We start from the raw sequence: 16,886 nt of genomic DNA on the forward strand, positions 1-16,886 counted from the left end.
CTCCATAATCCAAAATACAGGCTCTGCTAAATTGGAAGTACTGCCCTGCAGCCAAGCCTTGGTTGCTCAGGTTGCTTCCCTGCCTTAAAGTTGTAGCCAGTGGAGGAGTGGGAATCGATCATCTGGATGTGCTATTCATCAACAGTCTTGGTGCCAAAGTGGCCAACACACCTGGTGTGGTCAGTGCACTGCAGATTTAGCCATGGGGCTACTTCTGGCTTCAGCTCGCAACATTCATGAGGGTGAGATTACAGGTTAACCAAAGTGGGCCAATGTTCAAGCAATTCTATAACCAAGACCTAATGCCTAATCACTCTTAACTCTTCAACAGATAAGCAGAATAATACTTCCTTCTTTTAGACGTAGGAGTAAATTGCATCATTTACCATGTTAACATGATCTAAAATGTATCATCTGTGAATCCAGCCAAAAGATTTTTTTCATCATAGGTCACCAGATAGCTACAGACCCAAAGACTGTCCATATACCTCAAAATCTGATGGGAGTTGAAGTCACACGGGCGACCCTTGGAATCACTGGAATGGGAGAGGTTGGTTACAAGATTGCTCAAAGAGGCAAAGGATTTGAAATGAAGGTTATGTATCACAAGAGGACCAGAAGGTAAATAAAAGAACACAAGTATACAGCGGAACCCCGACTTACGAAATTAATTCGTTCCTAAGGGTCTTTCGTAAGTCGAAGCACCCATCGCGCCTTTTGAGTGAACGATAGGCTATAGGCTAACTGCTAACTGCAACAACAATACGTTGTTCAAGTGGAACAGCGAAGCGCAAGTACGAAAGCCAAGGGGGTTGTCACATGATTCGGAAGGCATTGTGGGCATTGTAGGCATTCTGGGCTCAGCCAATCAGAGCCAGCGAATTTCATTATGCGGGCATTTTGCCGTAACACGGGAAAAAATATTGCCGTTAAGTGCCTTCGTAACTTGAATTTTTCGTTAAATGCGGTATTCGTAAGTCGGGGTTCCACTGTATATATATATATATGTTTTGTAGTGATGATTTCATTAGTGTGCTAAAAGCCCTCAAGGATGATTAGTCAGTACTGCTGTAGTGGTTGGGCTTTTCTACCCTTCCACATTTTGCTCTTGTTTCTGTATATATAGAACACCAGAGGCAGGTCGAAGCAGCATCAAGACTTCAGAACAAAACAGACACAATACCAATGACAATAAATATGATTTAGTCAGACACTATATGACAGGAGTAGTTGGCATGGAGGTGGGCTTGCTTAAAACAGCTTAAATTAGTCACCCTCAGTTTCTATACCGTCTCCCTCAAATACTCTTCATGCTGTTCAGGAGCACCGAAGACGAGCAAGCAGTTGGAGCAAGTTATTGTGAGAACTTGGATGACCTGCTCAGGTGCTCAGACTTTGTCATGGTAGCTGTAAATCTGACCTCAGAGACATCAGGCTCATTGGCCACAGGGAGTTGTCCCTCATGAAGCCTACAGTGACACTGATCAACATCAGCAGAGGTGGGAATAATGTGTTTCCTGTACTATAGTGTTTAGTGATCACTGGTTCAGTGTAATAACAATTCTTTATAAACCTCAGGTCTGGTTGTGAACCAGGACGCCTTACTTGCAGCTCTCAATTCGTGCAGCGGCCTTAGATGTGACTCATCCTGAACCTTTACCAAGGTGCTATGTCTGTGCGTACAAAGTAACACAACAGAATCACGCGTTCAAGCAGACTCATGCAGTGCTATTGTCATGGTCTGGGTGGGCACCTGCAGGTCTCCGACAGCGGCCCCTCCTCCTTTGGGCGGAGTTCGGTTGCTCCTCCCTGGCTGACCACCTGTGAGCAATCATGCCAGCAGTATATCAGACCTGCGCTCTCAACCATTCATCGCCTGAGTATCTGCTATCCCCATGTCAGTCGAGTGAAGCATCATAACTCTGTCAGACGCTGTGTGATGTCTTACTTGTTTTTCTTGTCCTCAGAGGTAGCACCTGGAGTGGAGATCTTGTCTCCCTCACTCCCGCCTTCCTGGACCTGGGCCGCCTGCTGCTAACACGACGTGGCCTGCCGGCCCACCACTCACTTGCCTGCCTCCCCACGCCTCGACCGCTTCCGGGCTTCCGCCCCACCTGTCTCCTCCACCTGAAACCAAGTAAGGCAACTCAATTCAACTGTGGAGGATCGTTGATTGTCTGCTGGATCCCACTGACCGTGATCTCCTCTTATTCCAGTGCCCCGGCCCCTGCCTAATCCTGTTTCTACCTCCCCGCTGCCTCTGCTGTTCAGCCGTCTCCTAGAGGTGTCTAGGTCACCCTCATTATCGTAGATAATCCTACGCGCCACGAGTGTGGTGGCGCCGCTTTGCTTTTGCTTTTGTTTGCCTGTGGGCGGAAATAAATCATTTGTTCCCTACCGTCTCGCTTCCGGGTTGGTTTCTGCACCTGTGTCCATCTTTGTTCCCTCGTGCCGCTGGGCCGTGACAGCTATCTCTGATTTTTCTTGTGTAGGGATCATCCATTGCTTGAGCTTCCTAATATACTCATCACTCCCCACATTGGCATCTCAACCATTACCACAGCACGTGTGATGGTGAAGAAGATGGTCGAAAACGCCCCGGCTGGAGTGAAAGGGTTACCTGTTCCAAATGAAGTTCATCTACACCGTCAAACTGTTAAATCTGACTTTATTTTTAGAATTAAGATCTCTAAAAAAGTAAGATTTGAACACAGTAAGTTGCAGGATAGTTTCAATGTAGGATCGTATCACATGATGTTTGATAGATACAGGTTGAAAAATGTCTTTGAAGCAAAGTTAATTATTTTATTAACTTTATATACAGTGAGGTCCCACCGGTGCTACCAGTGTTTTCATGCCTGTGGTGTAAAGGTCAGCCATTAATCAGTGCTTGAACAAAATGTGGTATGTATTAATGAAAAAGTCTTTGAAGTAGAAAAGGAAATGCAACACTTTTGGACACACAAATGAAAACTTTAAGAGCCTTTTGGTTTGATAATTAATCTAGAAGAACAAACAAGCTAAATAATCTTCTAATAAGCTTCCAGTGAACACTTAAATAGAAACACAATGTCACGGTCCAGTGTTTTTGTTTCTGTGTTACTATTGAACTTTGATTTTGTTATTGTTTATCTTTTCTAGTCTTTTGGTTTCTGTGCTCCATGATTGCTGTCTCACCTAGTCACGTCCGCATCTGTTATGTTTCCTGTCTTACTTTGAAAGTCTGTGTCCTATGTCATTGTATTGACTTTTTCTTCCCCTTGGTCTTGTCATGTCGGATTACTCCCAGCTGTGTTCCCCTTCTGTGTCTCATTCCCTCGCTATCCCATGTGTATCTAAGCCCTGCGTTTCCGTCTGTTAGTTGCTGGTTCGTCTGCGTGTCTACCCGTATTTCTGCTGTGTGTTTCTCCATGTTCCAGGTTTCCCGTTCCAGGTTTCTCATTGCAGGTTTTTGTTCCTTTCATTATTATTTTGTAGCTGTTCCCAGTTTAGGTTTTTGTTAGCGTAGTTCCCTGCAATGCTCTGCTTTGGTTTATATTTTGCCTTTCATTGTTAATAAACTTTCTCACAGCTACGCTGTCGTCCGTGCTTGCATTTGAGTCCAAATCCTCGTCCTCCAGACGGTCTGCCGCACACACAAAGAAGATTCTCTCTTATCTGAATGAAGCCCTGCTGCATCCAGGTACCCCCGTCCTCAGTAAACGACATTTCTATCCTACAGAATATGTTTTAGTGTTGCCTGGATTGTATTCCTCAACATGAGTCCCAAATTCCCAAATTAATTTGTCAACTGGAAAACAACTTGGTGTGCTGTTTACTGTCATGGAAATACTGTTGTAATAATCAGTGCTAATATTAAACAGAGTTAATATTTCAAATAAGGAGGCCTTCAGCCAAAATCAGAAGTCCTGTTTCATTTTTTTTCTGCTTTTGGCTCTTCCCTAAAATCATCCCTCAGGCATAGTTCCTAGCTTTGAGCACTGAGCAGAAAAACTCTAAGTTTAATAATAACATCATTTCCAGGTTCTCCTTCCTCAGGACATGGAGAAAGTTTAGCCGCTGCTGGGCCTTCTTTACCAGGGTGATGGTGTTGTGGGTCCAAGTAAGATCAGTGGAGATGTGGATGCTTAGAAACCTGAAGGTAGAGACAGATTCCACCCGTTCTCCATTTATAATCAGAGGGGAGTGGAACTGTCTGTGTCTCCTGAAGTCCATTACGAGTTCTTTTGTTTTTGGACGACCAGCTTCAAGTTCTCTACCTCCGCCCTGTACGCTGTCTCATCTCCATCAATGAGCTCAGCCATGGTGGTATCATTGGCATATTTCAAGTCAGGTTAAGTGGCTTTATTGTCATTTCAGCCATGTGCAGTGGTACAGTACACAGGGAAATAAGACATCGTTCCTCCAAGACCATGGTGCTTCATATAACATATAACAGACAATCAACGCAGTACTACATAAAGTGCAAGTATGCAAACATTGCAAAAAAACCCAAATCAAAAGCAGTGCAACACCAGCCAGCACAGAACGATACAGACACAACAGTGTATAATATAAAAGTGCAACAATGAGAGCGTGTCGTGCAAAAAGACTGAGCATTGTGCAAATTTTAAGGTGAAGTATGAAGGTGTGTGTGTGTTCGTCCAGTCACTGAGTGTTCAGGAGTCTGACGGCCTAGGGGAAGAAGCTGTTCCACAGTCTGGCAGTAAGGGCCTCGGTACCTCTTGCCAAAAGGCAGCAGAGTGATATGAGGGGTGTGTGGGGTCCTCCACAATGCTAGTGGGTTTGCTGTTGCAGGTGTCCGTGATGGAGGGAAGAGAGGCTCCAGTGATCTTCTCAGCTGCTCTCGCTATCCATTGTAGGGTATTATGATCCAATACAATGCAGTTACCATACCACACAGTGATGCAGCTGCTCAGGACGCTCTCGATAGTCCCCCTGTAGAAGGTGGTGAGAATGGATGGTGGGAGATGGGCTTTTCTCAGCTTTCGCAGGAAGTAGAGACACTGTTGGGCCTTCTTAGTTATGGAGCTGGTGTTGAGGGACCAGGAGAGGTTCTCCACCAGGTGAAATGAAGGAATTTGGTGCAGATCGAAGGAGGAGGAAAGACAGTCTTGTGCTTAGACACAAGACACTGCTCGAAGCACTTCATGACTACAGATGTGGGGGCTACAGGTATGTAGTCAGTGAGGCTGTCTATACCAGCCTCACTGGGGATAGAAATGATAGTGGAGGCCTTCGGACAGGTGGGAACTGCTGTGGGATGAGTCAGGGAGAGGTTGAACAGCCTGGCAGGGATTCCTTCCAGTTGGTCTGAGCTCTTCTGCAAGTTTGAGGCTGCTGTTGGGGCTTGGGGGGCTCTGTCCTTTGTAGTTAGTGAGTTTGGATACCACACCTGGTGTGGGATGATGTCAGTGAGGAGGACCTCTATCCCTCTCCTGTACGTCTCCTTGGCTGAGTTACAAGTCCACATTTACTACACAGTACTTGTGTAGAAAAGGACAGACTTGAAGGTCTCTGGGTCCTGCTCTTCAAACATGGACCAGTCTGTCAGATCAAAACAGTCCTCTACTTGGAGGAGAACATCATCTGGCCATGCTTTAATGACCCAGGGGCTTGGAGGGGTCTGTTTCCTGGGGGCGATGTAGGCAGGGAGGAGGAGCAGAGGCCGGTGATAATTCTGTCCCAGGTGGGGGAGTGGTGATGCTCTGTAGACATGCTTGATGTTACTGTACATATGGTCCAGTGTCCTGTCCCCAATGGTAGGACACTTAACACGTTGGTGGAATTTGGGGAGTACAGATTTCAAACATGCCTTATTAGTCCCAACAAACGATATGAACACCCTTGATGTCCTCTCTGCTGTTTGATGATGATAAGTTGGAGGGGATTGAGTGCTGAGCTAAAGTTTGCATTGCGGGGATGTAAACAATGGTAATCATGGTTAATGTCTATAATTCTGCTGTTATGGCACCAGTGTTGAAGCACATCAGCGCAGATCCCAGCACGCCTTCCCCCACCAGAGTCTTTGTGGCGGTCCTAGCGGTGTAATGTCTGGCCCGGTAACTCCACTAAGACACTGCGGATGTTTGGATGGAGCTAAGATTGAGTTACAATCAGTAGACAACACTTACGGAAAAAGCGGTATTAGTAAAATCTCTGATTGTACCTCCTTAGTGTTGTTTGCGAGGGATCTGGCTTTGGTGAGTAAGATGGATGGAAACGGGAGTTTGTGTTGTTGTTTTGATAGCTGGATGTGCCAACTCTGCATCCCCACTTTGATTTCTCTCCCTGCTCCATCTGCGTCACTTGCTGTTTCTGACAATAACCCATGGAGCTCCCGTGTTGTTCTGCAATCTCAGTTGGGATACTGTCGGTTCAATCTGAATTAAAGTCTGGGTTCTGGATAAGGCCAATATCCTTTAGTTCCTGATGACTGAAACTGATCAGTGCATTGCAGAAACACTCATCCAGTGATGGGAATAACAGCGCTACAAACGGCGTTACTTTTTTCAGTAACGAGTAATCTAACGAATTACTATTTCTATTGTTACAATGCCGTTACAGTTACTAACAAGAAAATGCGGTGCGTTACTATTTTTCAACAGACGGTTGAAGCTGTGTTCAGCTTACGGCATCTTATATCAGCTGCAGGAAGTAGCTGTAAGTAATCTGGACGCTACAGCTTTAAGCAGCTGCGCGCTCCCGCGGACGGCGATCACGAGCACTGTCTGGCACAACACCTGGAGAAAAAAATAAACAAACAAAACAAAAAACAGCCCATTCGTGTTGGTGGAAAAATGCACCAATCAAAAAATGATATGGCAACATGACATTTGGTTGTTTAGGAAGAGGGGGAAGTTTCAGGAGTGACGGCGAGAGAGAGAGAGCAGAAAAAGAGAGAGAGAGAGAGTTTTGAGATGTGACGTTTAGCGTGTTTGGAGTGTGTAGTTAATGTGTTGTCTTGTGTAGTTAGTGTGTAGTGTTGTGGATAGCTTTGTGTTGTGTGTCAGAACAATGAGGCCACTGCTGTCTCCACACTGTAAAATCTAATTTGTTCCCAGAACTCAAAAAAATTGTATCAAGTTTACTTAAGATGACCAAGTTAGGGCAACTTGCTCATTTTGAGTACACTGTACGGCCTTGTTAGTTCCCAGAACTCAAAAAAAATTAAAGAAACTCGTTGCCTCAAAAAAACTAAGTAAAGCTTACTTAAGATGACTGTTAGGACAACTTATACATTGCAAGTCTGCAGTATTAAGAATAACTTGATATTTCTGACTGTACAATACTAATTGTTTACTTACTGACAAACATTTCAAGTTCAACTAAATGAAAAAACAATGTGTGGTAACCTGAATATGATTAAAAATAAGTGCAGTCTCTGATTTAAACAACACATTTGTTTTTCATTCCAACTCAGGAACTGGAATGTTGTAATGTTTTCAGGATGCTTGTTTCCAGTCCAGGCATTACTGCCTGAATTACTGTCATGGATCGAGGTGATACAAATGTAGGTGCAGAAGAAAGTCTTTAACTTCCCTGAAGTACAGTGGCAGTGGATGTGGGTTGGAGATGCAATGAGCTTGAACCTGCAGGCGACCATCTTCACTGACACACCTTCTGTGACGGAGGACTCATGAACTTAATTGCTTCCTTAAAACATTTTTTTTCTGCATTTGGTATAAAACAGACTCCAATTTACACAATCTCAGGCTCCCTCCCCACCGGAGAGGTGACATTCAATGTCCCACTGTCAGTCTGGATAGCCGTGACCCCCACCCAACACACAATAATGTCATGAAAGCATCATTTTAAAAAGGGCTATGCAAACATGGCCAATAACTTTCAACAAATCTAGCTGTTAGAAAACTTGCAGACTTCACTATATACAGTGTAGACCCTCTAAACTAAGTTTGGGGGATGTGATCTTTCAAGAAATGCAGACAAACTGTTGTTGTTGGTTTACTTACACAGCATGTCTTATAGAATTAACCGGAGTCACCAGCAACAGCACAGTGCAGTCATATCTCAAGTCTAATAACAGAAGACAGGAAAAGATCAGTGAAGAAACAACTTCCCCAAACCAAAGCACAAATAAAACAATAAGTAAAACAGGCTGATCTAAAGTATGATTAAAGTTCAGCCTCATTAATATAAATGTCACTGACAGTTGCTAATATATTGGAAAATCAAAATACTGACTGATGTCTTTCTGTCCAACAGCAGGAGTGCTGGTGATGAGATGAGAGATGATGAGATGGCCTTTATGTGTCAGTTGCAGGTCTTTTGCCCACAACCGAGATGACAGACCTCCGACTGTACATACAATACAAACATCACATTGGGGAGACAGGTCAGGCTAGGTAGCGAGGAAAAAAAAACATTGAAATGTGCAACACAAAAGGATAATACAGGAATGCACAGGTATCAACACACCATAACACAATAAACACAGACAGCAACATGGGAAAGAGTTCTAGTGTGTACATCTGATCTGGGACCGCTGCAATCTTTCGACTGCGCCTCCAGCTGACCCGATGTCCACATCATGGGGGAGGTAAGCGTTGGAGGTGGCGTTGGATCCGGGGTAGGGAGGGTGATGGGTCGGTGAGTGCTTATGAGTATCAGTATATGTATGTGTGTGCGTGTCCATAGTTCAGCTGAGACAGTGTCCTTTGCCCTGCCAGGCTAAGTAAACAGTCTTCCAGCCAACCCAGGTGGCCTTGCAGGGAATGGGAAGGAACAGACTAAACACAGTCGTTATCAGGGTGTTTTGTTCAGCTACAGCCTTGAGACCGCAGCTGGCGCCAAAGGGGTCTCCGCATGAAGTGATGGTGGTTTTTACTTTAGTGCGAACAGCTCATATGAATTTCAAAGCAGTTCTACAGTCCAACACTGGTCTCTCAATCTCCTGTTGGAGAGCCGCGATCTTCGCCATACTTGCGTTCTGTGATGTTGTCATTTCTTGTGCTCAAGGAGCCGATTCTGAGAACTCACGGCAGTGTGCCTCCCCGAGATGTCATCCAATTTGCACCCAGAGATGTTATTGCGAGCAAGCCCTTCTGAGATGTATCCAGTCTGCAGTCAGAGATCTTATTCTGAGTATTCACAGCAGCCGTAGCCTCTCCAAGATCTTATCCGTGCTGACTCAATGAGCCCATTTTGAGAAACTCACGCCTCTCCCATCGTTCCAATCCCAGCGGGCAGCCTTGTGGGGCCTCAAAGACAGTAAGAAGCAAGCAGAGGGAGAAAAAGCATAACATTTTTCAGAAACTGATTTGATCCTTAATGGCTGTGCAATCATTGTAACATAGAGATTGCTTATGTTGTTAAATAAAGGCTAGATTTGGCATTAATAGATGCCACAGATGTTCAAAAGCTGTCACAAAGCATAAAAGAAAATGGACGTGTCTGAAAACTTCGTCGCATTTTTGCAAATATGTGATGTCTTGATAAATCGAACAGATATTTGAATTTTACACAGCTACATTCTCGCCTGAAAATATCTTAAAAGTTTATTTTGTGACCCAGAAAAAGTAATACGTCTTTTAGCCGCGCTCCTCCGCCATTGCCGTGCTTACAAGTATGCACAGGCTCCGACAAATGCAATCCTCCTTTTCCCCAGATTACCCTTTCTGGGTCACAAAATAACCTTTTAAGATATTTTCAGGCAAGAATGTAGCTGTGTAATGCTCAAATATCTACTTAATTTATAATAATATCACATATTTTCAAAAGTGCTTCAGAGTGGAGAGCTCTGTTATCCACCAGCGCAATAGCAATAGCTGACCAGGAGGTCAAGGCTTGATAGAGTCCGCGAGCACAGCTAACTCCTGGCTTACTGTTTTCAACCCCCCCTGCAGTCTTTTGCTACTCAGGTTAAACATGATATATATCATTAGTTAGTTAGTTAGTTATTTAGTTAGTTAGTTAGTTAGTTATGGCTATGGATTGAAAATACCCCCCACACCCCACCCACCCCTAACGGCTGCACCTCCCGAAGAATTTTGTCTGGGCTCTTATCTCACTTTTTTATTTCAAACAATCAACAGAAAATTTCACAGACATAGTTTTATAAGGTTTTTAAGGCTGTGGTGTTAATTTTTAAGAAACATGATCCCAGCGGCAGCAGCAACGCTAGGCTAACACTAACTAGCTAGCAAGATTATAAACCTGGTGCTAAACTAAGAGAAGCCACAAAATCAGTTTGAATAAGAGTAAACATTTACTCACCAAGTCAGTTTATCAGGTAAAGATCCACGGCAATGACAATAATAATATGTTGAGCTGACGCTTCTCCAGGTTTGCTCAACATATTCCATAACAAATGCGCCCTGAACATGCGGACTGATCCGCAGGGAGGAGGACGGTAGTGACATGGCATTTTCAAAACACATCTTTCATCCTTCCGCACTGAAAAACAAAACTTCCAGCTTACTTAGTTTTTCTAAGTTAAGACAACTCAAATAAATTGAGTTTATCAGCGTTTTTGCATAAAAAGTACTGGTAACTTATTTAAATCGAGTTCTAATAACAAATTGATAAAAACTGAGTTCAGCCTATTTAATATTTTTAATTGAACACAATATTACATTTTACAGTGCAGGTAGAAACAGGAGTGATACACCTGCTGCTGTCAGACCTGCAGGTATCAGGCTGTGATGTTCTCCTTTATAGTGGACAGAAAAATTTGGAGTGGCAGAAATAATTTGTGTGGCATCTTATTGAATGCAGAACAGCTGATTGTTCTGTAAATAGTTTGAAATGGTTATTAAAAATTTTTTGTTTTTTATGTTTGTTGTCTGATTTTAGATCAATTGTGTTAATACTGTAGTCAAAATGAAAACGCGACTTTAGATTCAGACACGTGAGGTTGTGCTGAAAAGGATGAGACCAAACAAGGCAAAGTAAATCGTTTTTAAAGGTGAAATGTGGAGGAAACATCAAAAGTGGTTAAAAAATGGCCAATTATACCCTGGACCCCGGAGGGTTAAACATTTTTTTAAAGTAGCGCAATAGTTACTTTTCAAGTAATTAATTACTTTTAGTAACTGAGTTACAAGAGGGTTTTTTTGAAAAAGTAACTAGTTACTGTAATGAATTACTTTTTCAAAGTAACTTGCCCAACACTGGACTCAGCTAAAAGGCATAAAAAGCACAAAAACACAAAAAGGTGAGGCGCCTAGAACTTCTAGAGAGTCTGGACAGGTTCCTCAACACCTCCTTTGTAAAGCAATGACTGTCTCAAGCCTGCTGCAACAGTCAAGCTGCCTCATTAAGGAGTCCTGGGCATCCTGCCAGAGTTGGGACTGAGACAACTCTAGATGGTGCCACACTACCCAGAAGTAAGCCAAGGCACTGCCAGTAGCAAAAGCCTGCTCCTCCTGCATGAGAGCAGAAAGGTGAGTGTAACAGGCCAGAACCTTGCCCACACAACTGGAGCCCCCAGATTTGATTGCACCTGGTGAGACAGGTGATGCATATAAAGGGATATAATGTTTCCAATATTAGCAAGACACACCTGGTTAGCCATTGCCCTGTGTAGCCTAGTTAGCAAGGCAACCATGACCCTACAGTTGCTGCTAGAGCATGCGGCCATGCCGAAAGGGGAGCTAGAGGGTTAGACTAACAGAGCAAGAGCCTGATCTGCCAGGCGGAGAGGGGCACAGGCAATTTTTTCCTTTGACATGAATATTAGAAAACCTCCTACAGGTAACGGACCACTTGCAGAAGAGCCAAACTGCTAGCTTATCAGGTCCTTAAAGTCGGGTAGCAGGGGCACCTACATCTGGGAAGGTTGCAACTGCTCAAACCTAGATGCGGGCATCACAGAATCATCAACGAGGGAAATATCAAGAGAGGAGGATGCCTTGATAATCATATCAGAGAAGTGACTGGCCCAACTCTGCTCCTAGGAAACTAGCTGGCTGCTAACCGCAGGACAGGTTGTACTCCTCAAAGATGACGTTCTCTTCATCAACATCTCCTTCCTGATAGCTTTCCACATCTGGCTCCCAACCAGGAGCTGGGGTCAGAGAGGGGCCACTAAAAGACTGAGCTTCAGCAGGTCTTGCAGAAGGGGGAGGCAGAGATACCTGCCAAGGGCCTGAACACTCCCTCTTGGCCTGTGAGGCATCCACTTACCCAACTTTGGCAAAACAGAATGTGGGAAGCCACATTCTGTGAGTGTTTAAGTCACTTCAGTTTCATCTTCACTTAGATATTCACATCATCCACAAGATCCAACTGTGACACATTTTTCTGTCAGTGTGACTGATTATAAAAAGACAAATGATTGAACAGTGTGCAACAGCTGCAGTAGTAAATGTTTGCAGTGTAGGTAAACTGACAGTCTGATAGCATCACTGTCCACAGAGTCACAGAGACAGAAAGATGGAGACTATAGACTTCATTCTGAGTTGATAATGAATCTGGTGTAATCGTTATCTCTGTCTTTATATATTGACGACTGAATTACTTTTGACGTTAAGTAAAAAAAAGGCAAAATACAATGAATCTGGGATTTCAGTGTTTGTGAAAATGGCAACCTCTGCAAATTTGTTGTTTCTATTCGCTTTGAAAGGAACTTTATGAATTAGGAAATGAATTGGAGTGTCAATCAAATGATTAAAGTGCAGCTGAAGGACGGCATCAGAGCGAAATTCAGAGTTTGTTAAAGAAAACCCGTCAGCGAGCGGGTTAGGTTCATTGAGTCTGTTACCCCGGTAACTGACTCGGAGTTGAAGTCAACCCTGAAGGCTTCAGGGTTTCCAAATCCACACAATACCACAGAATCTTTCCCAAGAACACAAAACAGTGCACCACTTTCCAGCAAGGATTTTGCCAACAGGGCCCTATTTCAGGAAGCCGGTTTAGAAAACTCAGAGTGAAAAACGATACTCAGGGTTGAGTAACCCCGAACTGTCCAACTCGGAATATTCGGTTTCAGAAAGGCTGATAACAATTAGTTCAGTCAACACGGAGTTGCTTTAACCCCAAGTGAAGCGCGCGCACGAGGATACATAAAGCCCTGATTAGTGGAGCACAGATTAAGCGAGTCACCATGGAGACAGAGGGAAAGAAGGCGCGGTCAATGTATTTTACAGCGCTTGAGGCTGAAATTCTGATGGCAGCATATGCCGATAACATGCAAATTTTGCAGAAAAAAAGTAACACAGGCTCAGCTGCAAAAGAAAGGGAGCATGCATGGCAAAACATAGCCGACAGAGTCAATGCGTGAGTGTTAATTTAAACATTGATCGAGGGATTTCCACCCATTTAACACATTATCTTATTATATTTCATTATATTTTATTTTATTTTTTATTTCATACATTTTATTTTGTGATGTGATGTGAGCGCAGGTGCAACCCAACAGGCCCCAAACGTTCCTGGCAGCAAGTAAAAATGAAATATAAAAATATAGTCCAAACAGGTAAGGTGTAATTGTATTATGAGCCATAGTGCTTGGTCTGTTTGTCCGATGTAAATCAATTGCAGTTAGAGGCTACATTAATTTTCTTTCTGTAAGCACTTATTGAAATTATCTGAGCACATTACAAGTACATATTTGCTTACTCTGTATGCTCAAATGTGACCCCGTTATAGCCACTAGAAAAAAAGCGGAGGCCCGAAAAACAGGTGGAGGTCGTCCACCACCACCACTCACAGAGGCTGAGCAGTTGGCTTCCACATTTGTGATAATGTTGGCAGCATCACATATGATCTTCACAGTGCAGAGAACACAAATTAGCATCCATTACTATAATGAAATAATTTGTTAGTTTGAAATGCTACAGGGAACTATGTACCTGTACATTAATGCTGTGGAAAGACTGCCTGTTCACATAGTCTCCTTCATTTACTGAAGGAGCAATGATTGGAATGTGAGTGCCATCTGTACAGCCAATCACGCCTGGGAACCGTGAACATAAATGTAAAATTTAAGTAGTAGTTCAAATATCACCACATCATGAATTAAGTTTCGTTCATCCTGATACCTGCAATTTTGTGGAATCCCTCTTTGATAAATCTTGTGGGTCTATGGCCGGGGAACACCACAGACGAGTGCAGGAGACGTTTCAGTGCAACTGTAACATTCCTGACTGCCCGACAGACGGTAGCCTTGGAAACGTGCTCAGCGTCACCAATATTATACAGAAAGCTCCCGTTTGCAAAAAACCGAAGTGCAATACAAATAATATGTACAGAACTGAGAGAATTTCCGCGATGTGTCACATGCGTAATATATGGCCTGAGGATGTTATTCAAATAAATTATAGATTGTGCTGAAAAACGGTAACGTTCACACAGGAAATCATCAGGAAATGATAAAATGTCCAAACGCGCTCTAATCACTCTCTCCCGGCGGAGAGCTCTGCGGAGAATTTGTGCTTCAACATCTACTGGCTCTTCAAGGAAGGAGCACGCCATGTCTGACACTTCCTACAGTCAGGTTTCTGACAAAGAGGCGGAGAAGGTCAGGGTTAGTTGAAGTAAACCTGCTAGGGGGCAGGTTAGCTTCACGGAGTGTGTCGTCATAGTAACTCACTCAGAATTAATCTAAACTCGCTTTGTGAAACCGAAAACCCAGAGTTTCCGTTAACCCAGGGTATACTTACTCAGAGTTTGCACTAAACCGGCTTCCTGAAACAGGGCCCAGGTTCTCCGTGCAAGGAAAAAGGTAAGCTAAGGTCATCAGCCAGCTTCACTAACTGTTAGCAATGCAGTGGTCCACTAAAGCCTGAGGCTACCTCAGGTAGTGCCCACAAATAAGGACATTAGGTATGTGGAGGCGGATGGCAGGAACCAAAGGAGAGTCCCAACAAAGAAACAACAAAGCACCTTCATTTACTAATAGTACCTGTAAGCACACTGAGCTCAAGTGCTTGCACTTAAACTTTATGGCGACCTTTATTTTGATGATCCGTATGATACAGTTATGATACAGATCACCTGACAATAAAAAAGTATATGCATAGTTGAGAGGAGGTCTGATTGCAGCAGGGTGTTGAAGGTCATGTTTTGACCATGAGGCTATAGCTATAGCTACCCAAATGAGGCCCTTGAGGCAGTGTATGTGAATGAATTGGGATAGACAGCGGTAAGGCAGCCGCTCACTCTCTATCTATGATTGTATTTTAAAAAGGGCACGCTGTCTAGAAATGAAGGGCACCCTTTCAGCAGGCAGCTTACACAGGCCTCCCTGAAGCCCACAGACCGGCTGACTCCGGCTGGCCTTTTCCCTGAAGGCTGCTCCTATAAACTGTGAAGGTGTCCCATATGGTGAGGGATACATTAGCCCATCACCGATGTGACCTCACTGAAAACTAGGAATGTCCTTGAGGTCTTTTCAATGTTCTAGAGTTTTCTTTTACTCAGCAGTCTATTTCTTCACTAAAAACCTTTTTTTAAACATAAAACATAACCCAGAAAGACTTTACAAAACAGCAGGCTTTCTTCACATTTTCCCTTTTGAATTTTCACCTGTTTTGCAAATGGAAATATTATCATAAAGTGGAAACAGATGATTTAAAAAGTAACATCTTGTACTTGTGAAATTATGGAAAACACACAAACAAAAATAATAATAAATGCAACCCTAAATTTAACCCTAAGCAGTTCCTGAGTCATTGGGAGGGGCAGCGGGTCATTTACCATTTGGAAGGTTGATGGATTGTTCCCCTGCTTCTCCTGTCCATGCCTCAGTGTGTGTGTGTGTGTGTGTGTGTGTGTGTGTGTGTGTACAGAAAAGGTAAAGGTACAACACTGCATGAATGAGAGAGAGAAAGCACACTGATGCTCAAAACAGAGTAAAGGCATTTCTACGGTCTACTTACCATTTAATGCTGTAATATACATAACAGTGTTCCTAATAGTGATACAGTGTTGCTGTTAATGCACGATGGGTGGATAGAAAAAAAGACGTTTCCTAATCCCTTATGCTACAGTCAGCTGATTTCAGTTTGTATGCAGAGAGGAGGAAAAAGTCAAAGTTGTCCATGGCCTTTGAGAACTTGAAATATTGACATTTTATTGAGTTTTACTGCACAAAACACCATGACAGTGAGGTGCATATTGTTCATAGACCAAACAAAATGCATATAAAACATTGACTCTTTATTTATCATTAATCAGTCTGGATGAAACATAGTAAAGCTGCATAGGGATTTGGGAATTCTAATTATTAAGAATTATTATTACGTGTGTGTAATATGCCGACATTACATCTACTTTACGTGTATGCTTGGATGCAGCTACTCAGCCATGGAAATCTGTTCCACAGAAAGTTCTCTGCACACTGTTCTTGAGCTAATTGAAGGTCACAAGTTTGGAGGTTTGTAGCTACTGAAAATTTGGCAACTTCTGCGCTATTGTTTGCAGTTCGTTCTACAGGGTGGGCCATTTATATGGATACACCGTAATAACATGAGAATGGTTGGTGATATTAAAGTCCTGTTTGTGGCACATTAGTATATGTGAGTGGTGACCATGGTGGCCATTTAGAAGTCGGCCATCTTGAATGCAACGTTTGTTTTTTCAATAAGAAGAGGGCCATGTGACACATCAAACTTATTGGTAATGTCACAAGAAAAACAATGGTGTGCTTGGTTTCAACGTAACTTTATTCTTTCATGAGTTTCAAGAGGGAAACACGTCATCATGTAGCAATTTCAAATATCCAGTGGCCTTGAGGTTTCCATTGATGAAGAATGGACCCACTATTGTTTTACCCCATATACCACACCAAACCATCACTTTTGTTGTTCCAACAGTCTTGGAGGGATCCATCCAATGTGGGTTGGTGTCAGACCAATAGCGGTGGTTTTGTTTGTCAACTTCACCATTCACATAAATGTTTGCCTCATCACTGAACAAAATCT

Source organism: Rhamphochromis longiceps, linkage group LG16, assembly GCF_057381845.1.
Source record: "Rhamphochromis longiceps isolate RC_006_pf linkage group LG16, R_longiceps_female_GT1.1, whole genome shotgun sequence".
NCBI lineage: Eukaryota > Metazoa > Chordata > Actinopteri > Cichliformes > Cichlidae > Rhamphochromis > Rhamphochromis longiceps.